This window comes from Marmota marmota, unplaced genomic scaffold, assembly GCF_001458135.2.
Source record: "Marmota marmota marmota unplaced genomic scaffold, marMar, whole genome shotgun sequence".
NCBI lineage: Eukaryota > Metazoa > Chordata > Mammalia > Rodentia > Sciuridae > Marmota > Marmota marmota.
In genome coordinates, this window is record NW_025999977.1 from 29,027,531 (window position 1) to 29,036,979 (window position 9,449).

At 36.7% G+C, this 9,449-nt stretch overlaps 1 protein-coding gene and 1 long non-coding RNA gene across 18 annotated transcripts in view; both read left to right on the forward strand.

Annotated features, from left to right (window-relative positions):
* The window catches only part of LOC125617200, a 28,456-nt gene extending 23,025 nt beyond the window's left edge, over positions 1 to 5,431 (forward strand). The window contains exon 3 of the long non-coding RNA XR_007348108.1: positions 5,421 to 5,431. This is a non-coding gene — a long non-coding RNA (uncharacterized LOC125617200). The remainder of the gene's footprint in view (positions 1 to 5,420) is intronic.
* Positions 1 to 9,449, forward strand: part of Slc8a1 (solute carrier family 8 member A1) — a 363,798-nt gene that overhangs the window by 228,898 nt on the left and 125,451 nt on the right. The gene's annotated exons all lie outside the window — the stretch shown is intronic.

The window sequence follows — 9,449 nt, forward strand, 5'->3', positions numbered from 1 at the left end:
AGAGGAAGTGAGGGGAAAGGGAAAAATAATACAAGGGGGACAAATGAATGTCAGTAGAGGGGGCAGAGAGAGAAGAGGGGAGGGGAGGGGAGGGGAGGGGTGATAGTAGAGGATAGGAAAGGCAGCAGAACACAACAGACACTAGTGTGGCAATATGTAAATCAATGGATGTGTAACTGATGTGATTCTGCAATTTGTATATGGGGTAAAAATGGGAGCTAATAACCCACTTGAATCAAAGTGTGAAATATGATATATCAAGAACTATGTAATGTTTTGAACAGCCAACAATAAAAAATTTTAAAAAAAATTAATAATAAAAGATTCAGTATTGTGGCAAAAAAAAAAAAAATGGAGATTACTGGGATCTGTTTTTAGGAATTCCATTTAAATGAATATTGATCCAGGTCCAGGAACCTTAATCTTTGTGACCCATTCTAAATATTCAGTATAGTTAGTCCATGGACCACACTCAAAGAACACTTGCAAGGAAGGGAAATACACACACACACACACACACACACACACACACACTAGGGTGTAGAGTTTGAAACCTTGTTCTCTACTTTGGAAAAAGTTACTTTATCTATCCTAACTTTTGATTACTCACTTGATTCTAAAAGCATCAGGGATTGATTTTCAGAATTAAATGTGATAAAATATGTAAAACTCCCATCATAATTTGATAATTGTGTTTTCTTTCCCCCTTCCAGCCCATTGATTGAGAGATAAGTTCTCCACAGAAAAGCAAGGCAAGCTGTCATTATTGAATTTCCCTCATGTCATGTTGATGACTCAGCAGGTTTACAGGGAAATATGTGGGAAGGGCCTTGGCTGTCATGGAGGAGGGAATCACTGCAAAACAGCTTTGTTTGCTTAAGCTTAACATACACCTGAAACTCACTGAAGTTGTTTCTTCTTCTAAAATATGGGGGGCATGATATGTACTTTATTAAGTCCAGGGAATTCAAAATATGGTTAGTGAAATGCCTAGCAAGCCTCCTGCATCCCCACTTCCATAGTAGGTGATTAATACATGGGAAATTATGTAAGTTTTTCTCATTCCTTCTTTCCTTCCAAAAATGGTTGCTGAATACCTGCTGGATACCAGGTAGTACATACTAGGCTGCTGGACTTTATAGTCAATATATGTGTTTTATGCTTTTTAAAGCTTACAGCTGGTTCGGAGCAGTTACATACTGTTGAGAAATTAGTATCTTTCTCCAGATTGGCATTCTTACAGGCAATTACAGGACTTAGAAGAAGGAAAGGACAGTACAGAATAAATGTATGGTGATAAAATATTAATTAAAATATTGGTCATTTCTATATATTACAAGCCTACTAAGAAGTTGATATTAAGTTTCTAGGATATCAGTCCATATGTTTTCTCTGCCCAGATCCCTTAACCTTTTGCCATAAATGATAAAGGTTATGGCTATAGTTATACAGAGACACAAGACTCATGTAACCAGTGACTCAAACAAACATGGTCTTTGCTCCTTCAAGAGAAGAATCCAGGATCTTATGGATACATCAGCAAAGCCTTTGTATTTTGTTTTGGTTTTACACTCCAGTTAATGAAAGTGTCCCACTATTAATGGCGGTTCAAGAGTCCTCTTTCTTCTTATCCATTTGAAACACCTTTGTCTACCTTTTTGCCCAACAAACCTAATAAACTGGGTATCACCAATTTTTTGATCAGTGATAAACTCCATGCACAAAGCAAACTACAAAAGCGAGGAAAAGCCCTCACCCTCTGCTCTTTATTGTATCTCATTTACTTCTATGGGACTAAACAAACGATCTGTACTAATAGGACATATTATCCTCCATCATTCCATTCCAAGCTACTTACAGTCATGACTATCAAATAATCCGAGTAAGTGAATGTGGAAGCAGAGTACTAACACCCACTTGAGGGACTCAGTCATGCTTAATGACACAGGAAATAGTGGTCTATAGGAATCATCCTACAGTTTAACGAAAATCATTGGTCTGATAAGGAGAAAATGTGCAGTGATCCAAGGAGAAAGATGTAGTACAAAATGCACATGAATCTGAGTAGTCTACAGTATAGGATGAGTAATTGACCAGTTGGGCTCTACTCACTGGTCCATTAGGAAATTTAGTCCTAGGAAATCATAGAATACAAAATGGCAGCACCATCATGCACCATTCTCCACAGCCCTCTGACTTTCCAGTGTCCAGAAGCAATGGACAGGCCTGCTACAAATGGTCTCAGAATAGTAGAACTTTATCCCCTCGATGTGGTTGGACATATTTGGCTCAAGCTGGCAAACTGAAAGTAGGAGGCTTGGGAATACAATTCTTCTGATGTTTTGAAAAGAGAGAAATACCTGCACATGGTGGCCCAGGAAAGGCCTCCTTATAGCAATATTTTAAAACACACATTATTTCAACTCAAGTTGAAATAAACTATGTGAACTTAACCAGAAAATTTTGAACTCAGAATTTTGGGGGTGGGGGGACATTTGTATTCTAATTCTTTATCCTCTCTTTGCTGAAGTTGGTGATAAGTATGATTTGATAGAAGAATGGCTCCCCTTGAGAAATTAATTTGGTCTGTTTATGTTAAGTGGATCAAACTGAATAGATTGAAAGCATTTGGCCTTTGAAATTTCAGTATGCGATTATTTCAGTGTGTGTTCAAATCCTTGAGTTTTAGTATATATTTTTTCCTTTTCACCTGGAACTTCCTTTAGCAAAGAATTGCATGCTATAGAAATGTCATGCTTATGAATCTTGTTTCCAGTAATGTATAAGGAGAGGGATACTGTAAATAAAAATTAATTTCTAAGCAGCAGCCTCAAGTGCCATGTGAGGAATGAATTACTGCCTTTGGTCCCAAAGAATGTCACATAAATCACTTACAAATTGATTTTGTAGTTTCAGAGTTGTAGGCTTTTGATAAGAACCTCTATCCATGTAGTCTTCAGGTCATGAAGCTGTAGGAAAAGGTTCTGCAAAACTAATGGATCTTTTCAATCGGTTTTATTATATTACCACCTCTCTCCAACTTTTTGGTTACCTTCTCATTAGCCTTCACTTAGAGTATGTTTAATTTTTTTCCAAGTTAAGGATAAAAGCAGCAGTAAGGTCAATTTTCTCCTGAGGAAAATTTTCACTAGTCATCCTATTTCTTTTTTTTTTTTATTTTTTTTAATTGGTTGTTCAAAACATTACAAAGCTCTTGACATATCATATTTCATACATTTGATTCAAGTGGGTTTTGAACTCCCAATTTTACCCCAAATACAGATTGCAGAATCACATCGGTTACACATCCACATTTTTACATAATGCCCTATTAGTAATCGTTGTATTCTGCTACCTTTCCTATCCTGTACTATCTCATCCTATTTCTAATAAGCAAGGTGTATATCAGTAAAGTAGTACAAAAATCATTGACCTTAATATCATAAGACCTCAGTTTGAATCCTGGATCTTAATACTTTTTAATCTTGGGCAAAAAGAGATAAGATATGTTATACTGTAGTAATGCCAACTGTAAAAATCTCAGTGGCTTAAACCAAGGATGAACTTCATGCTCATGCTGCAGGTCCATTATCATTATCAGAGGGCTCTGCTATACCTTGTCCTTATCTCAGGATACAGGATACTGGACAATCATCCCTCTGAAACATCACTATTTGGGAAATAAAAGATGGCTTTTAAAGTCTTCCACCTAGAAGCCACACATACCTCTATCACGTTTCATTAGCAAAGCAAGTTACATGGCTGCATCTCACTTCAAAGGGAAGGTAAAGTATAATCCTCCCCTGTACCCATAAACACTGAAAATAATGCTGTATCCCTCTAAGCTTCCATTTTCTTGCCTTCAAAATAATATATTTGCCTCTCAGCGTTGCTGTGATTAATGTCATCAATGAAATGTGTGCTTTATGCTGAATAATAGCCATTCCACAGTTCAATACAGGGCTGTTATATGTTACTTAGAATGCTAATGATGCACTGCATTATTTTGTTTTGTGTTCATAATCATCCTACAAGTTAGGCATTAATTAGCTACAATATTATTGCCATTCTGATGAAGCTCAGGTTTAGAAAGACTAAGAGACTTTCTTATGAATCAACCAGCAAATCATGGAACCATGATTTCAGTCATCCTTGTCAACTCACTCTGAAATCTATACTTTTAGCTCTGCTCTGTCAGTGGTCCAGACTTTAAATCATTCACTGAAGGGATGTTTGCATGATGAAACTGCTTTAGAGTTGGTATGGCAATACGGTGCTGTCATGGCCATCCTTAAATATCTTTCCTTCTTGGGAATTGCAGGAGGGTCATTTGCTGGGAGCAGTTTTGCTGCCCTGATCCCTCAGCACCTCTATGGCCACTTTATCCTGTGCTCCCACATGTGCTGCTTCCTCACCCAGTTTAGGGAGTGAGTGACATAGGTGGCAAAAGAACAAAATATGACAAAGTTTTGGCAAGTCTTTTACATGGTATCCATTGTTTAGAGCAAGTTGGTTGAGAACTGTGATTTTGTAATCCATTCCCTCCAGTTCCAATCATATATGTGTTACCAGAGTGAAATGTCCCTCAGTCACCTATCATACCATAAATCAAGAAAAATCCCTAGTAGATCTAGAGGTTCAAGAAAAAAATGTATTTTATAAAAATACAAAGTTAATATTTCTATATTATAGCTTAAAATGATTTACATGCCAATAGACCAAAATGTACTGTTTTTAGACTTTTACTTGCTTGATATTCAGGTCAGATATTGTTGGAATTTCCAGTAAATCAAAGACCATGTCTACTAGTCAGCTGTTCTTCAATCCACCACTGGCTTTGGTCACATCTTAAAAAAAAAAAAAAAAATTCATACCACCTTCTTACCTGGAGGAGAATGGAAACCATTTGTTGAAATGCAACAAATTTCTTACTCATCCTTACTTGTAGAACACCAAGAACTGTAGTGAGTGTTGGAAGGGCAATAGTGAACAGAAAAGACAAATTCCCTGTCCTCAGGTAACTTCCAGTTTGTGGAGCAAGCATTAAACAGGAAAACAAAATTTGTAAATTCAGATAAGAGTAATAGAAAAATGATCTTCACTTACCTAACCAAAACCCTCCTTTACTTCCTCTCCACACCATTTTCTCTTTATCTTAAATTTAAGACATGAGAAGAAGAATGTTTGCCCTTTAATGAAAAGCTCGGTGCAAAAACCATGAGTTCCATTGTTCTGCAGTGTCATTCATGCTTTCATTTCTAAATAACTTATTCACACCTGCCTGTATAGTGTCTTGACATCCAGAGCATCATGGGATCTTCCTCCACTGAATGACTGACATAGAGCTGCCTTCTTTTCAGGTTTTACTGTACCTTCTATATAAAATTAGCATTGCATAAATCTGAGAAGAGGAAATCAAGACCTTGTGGAGTGAAATCGCCCAAAACAACCTAAAGTATTTATTGCATTTTGTTTGAGCATTTCAACCCCACTAGAACCCCAGCATAATACCAATCAGGTATTTTCTAATACATTCTGATAGATTGGTACTCTTGCTTCATACAAAGGAAAATCCCTTTCAGCCAAGAGGGAAAAGTAACAAATAAATAACATCTAAAAGGAGCTGAAAAATGATTGTTTCTGCAAACACAAGCTATTGGTGTGTGTGAGCAGAATACTGATGGCCTGGGCTTCCCCTGTTTCCTATGGAAGAGACTCCACAGGACATGTGGGTAATTGATGTCCACACATCCAGCAAACACACCCAGCCTGGCTGTGCAGTTCATGTGATAGAATGGCCTGTCTCTCTACCACAGAAGATCCTCACAGCCAAGATTTCCCATAGCACAGGAAGGGCTATTTTGACCTGATTCCATTGCTTTCTTCATGCCCTTAACAAATACAAGTTGTAAAAAAAATATTTATAAGGATACTGCTGTCTCTTCCTGTTACTTTACCAAACAGTACTTACAGCTGTGGCTACATTGAGTAATTCCATCCTTTTAAATTTGTGGATGGAAATAAGACGAATAGTTCATGAAAGAATCTTTGAATTGTGCAATATTTGTACATACTCTTAGGCCTGACTATGAGAAAAAGAAAGCTATATGTCTTGCTTTTTTATTTCACAGAGTCTAGATAGGTAATGAGCCACTTTGTTTTAGAGATTGTGGCTACTTGTGGGAGATAGATAGATAGATATAGATAAATAATATTTTTATCTGACAAAAATTTTTATCTGGTTGATATTTCAGTAGCCCATGTCACAAATGGGGTTGGATAAAAACTTTAATTATTTCATCATCTCCTTTACTGGAAGATTAAATTCACATTACCTTTTCTCCTGAGATGATGGAAATAACATATATTAATTTAAATGTCTTTGAATTTATTTAATCACCAACAATTTTGACAAGAGAAAAGACTTCTAAAGGGAATTTCTCTTATTTTGGTCTTTATTGTTAAAGTGCTTGTTTCTGATCAGCCCAGATCAATCAGAATAGGTTGGAGGTCCATGGGATAAAAAGCTGTTCTTAACTTTTAAGTTGACTCCAAAGTCCTGCCTTCTGCAAGCTCTAGAACTTTTAAATTTTATATTCTGTAGCTGAGAATGGTTTGCAGTGAGATTTGGTCATCCCTTTCCTAGTTCCCCTTTCTGGTTTGTCCTTGAGAATTAGCTTGCCAGAGTTAGATGAACTGGTTTGGAGAGATAATTCACACTTTTCTATAAGGAGAGAAAGAAAGAGGGAGGGAGGAAGAGAGAGAATTGAAACCCTGTTCACTTTCTTAAACTAAGGAAATGAGTCACTGCCAGTATGCAGATACTGTTGGTTGAGTTGCAATATATTAACGTTTCAGAAATAAGCTGTTAACACTGTAATTCATGTTACTCAATTAAATTCACTATCTATTTTCTTAGGAAAGAGAGAACATGTACATTTTGGTAGGAAGAATGATTAGAAAGTATGCAAAGGGCCATCCAATTGGAACTAAACCTGGTGAGAGGTCCCTGGATAGCCAGAAGTAAACATGGAAATATCGAATGCTTTGTGCAAAGATTAGTAGAGGAAGATCCACTAGTAGATAGAAGATACTCTCTTCTATCTCAAATGATTTCCCCAATTTTGAGTAAAAAGACTATCTATTGTTTTTTTTTTTTTTAAATCAAAATCCACATAAAGAAAAAGGAAGATTTGCTATGTTGGCAATACTGTCCAAATGCTAACTAAAGAGGATCCCAAGAAGGAAAAGTTCTTTTGTGAGTGTGAAAATGGAAAACAGGGTGAAGAAAAGAGTGGGACAGAGTTCTGAGAATAGGATAGAAGGAAATGAACGCTCCAAAAAGACACTCTGTAGAGAGGTGGTGCTCCCACTGTTGAGTGGACCTCCATATTAGATAAGTATGCTGATGTTGAAAATACTGAGGACCTAAATCTCAGGACTCTGAGCATCCAGGCGTTTATAATAGAAGGGCTACTTCGTCTCCATACTTGGAATTGTTCCATCTATGAACATGATATAGGAATTGCACAGGCAGGATTTCTCTCATTATTTGCAAAGGTCACTTTTATTACCTCCAGGGTCCATTTCAACCTGTATCAATCCAGAAGCTACCTACAGACTCTCCCCCAAATTAATAACATTAACACCTCATTTCTGTCTCCTTGGCTCAGCATCTCTGGAAGGTCTCTTTGCAGTACATTTCTCAATTTATATAAAGTTATCTATAGAACTGTGCCAAATGCCAAAGAAACTATACAAGAGAAGTGTTGTTTCCATTTCTTATTCTTGCTGATTCAGTTACAGTCTTTGGAGAATATCATAAGTAAATCTGATTTTATCCTAAAAAGATCAAAGTCCTTAAAATACACTTTAGCCAAGTCCAAACTCCAATCAGGGTCTCCGGTAGAGACAAAAGGAAGAGATGATGGTAGGATCCCAGGTGAAAAGGTCGATAGGTCATATGATCAATGTGGCCCTTATAATCTGGGAAGGAAATATGCATATCATTTCATTTATTTCATTTTGATATCTGAAGGCAGATGGTTTCCCATGCCTTGAGAGGTACTTGGTTCTTCCCCTTGGCACACCAGAGTTGCTGACAGTGGCTAGGACCCATCCCAGAGACATGCTGCCTTAATGAGGGAACAAATTGCTGAGCATTACATCTGACATTGGATGTCAGTTTACAGGCAGCCAGGGAAGCCAAGGGTTGTAATTTGAACAAAATGTCACTGTTTGGAGATTTTTTTCCTTTGAATGTGTTCTTTCTATGATGATAAATCACAGGCCTGTGCAGAGGATAATAACACAAAATGTTTGACAGCTTTTCTTATAATTGTTTGGCATTCTGTTTGCCTAATTATTGTCAGCATCACCCACACTAGTAAACTGTTGGAGAGCGCTCTAGTGCCTGTGAGAATGCACTTGCTGTCATCTTCGCCTCTTCTCTCTGCTCCTATTGCTGGATTATGGTTTGGGGATCATCCATCTTTAGTGTAGAAAAAGGTTTAATTAATCACAGAGTCCTGAGTCCACTTGGAGATGTGATTCTGTCATTCCATAAGATAAAAAAACAAAGCAGACAAAGTTGATGGAGAATTTGGGGTATATCATATAAATAAAAAGGATAATTTAGTTCAATTAGGTCTTTTGACCCACGGAGGGAAGTGCAGGGAAATCACTTGCCTTATGGGTATGAGTTAGGAAATTATCTATTTATGTAATCACCCTGTTTTGAAAGGGAAGGGAATTAATTGCTTTAATTAACTCCAGCAAAGATTAGATTGTTGCAAGGGGAATGTTGACATAATGTGTTTTGCCATAATCTGATATGCTCTTGGAAATGGAGACTATCTCTGCAATCATTTTCCTTTCTCTGGGACTTCACTGATCATGTTCCTACCACTAGCTAGGCTGCCTGTGAGGAGGAACCCGAAAAAGGAACAAAGATCAGAGAAGGGGTGTTAAAGAGCTCACTGATTTTTGCAGGGGTTCCATTACCATTTTGTAGGTTTCTTCTGATTTGGGCCCTTCTTATTTTCAACCAGTAGCTGATAACAAATGAATGGGATGTAGTGAGTCAAATGCCATTATCTTTTTAAGAGCTGTAATTTGAGGACTTGCTTACAAGGTATTTCCTTCTGGCATATCTAGAAAGGGTTTCTGAAATCTATGGAAGGGTGCTGGTATATTAGGAATCATCACAGTGGAACAGAGTTTATTGAAAGTGAGTTGAGATCTGGAAGTAATTTTTAATTACTTGTAGATTTTGAAGATTGTAGTAGAATGCATATTTAGATTCAGACTGAAAGATATGAATACTTATATTAGATTTGTATATATTATATATATGAATACATATTTTATATTTACATATATATATATATATATATATATATATATATTTATTTCTATATCATCATATATTATTTATTTTGATTTTTGAT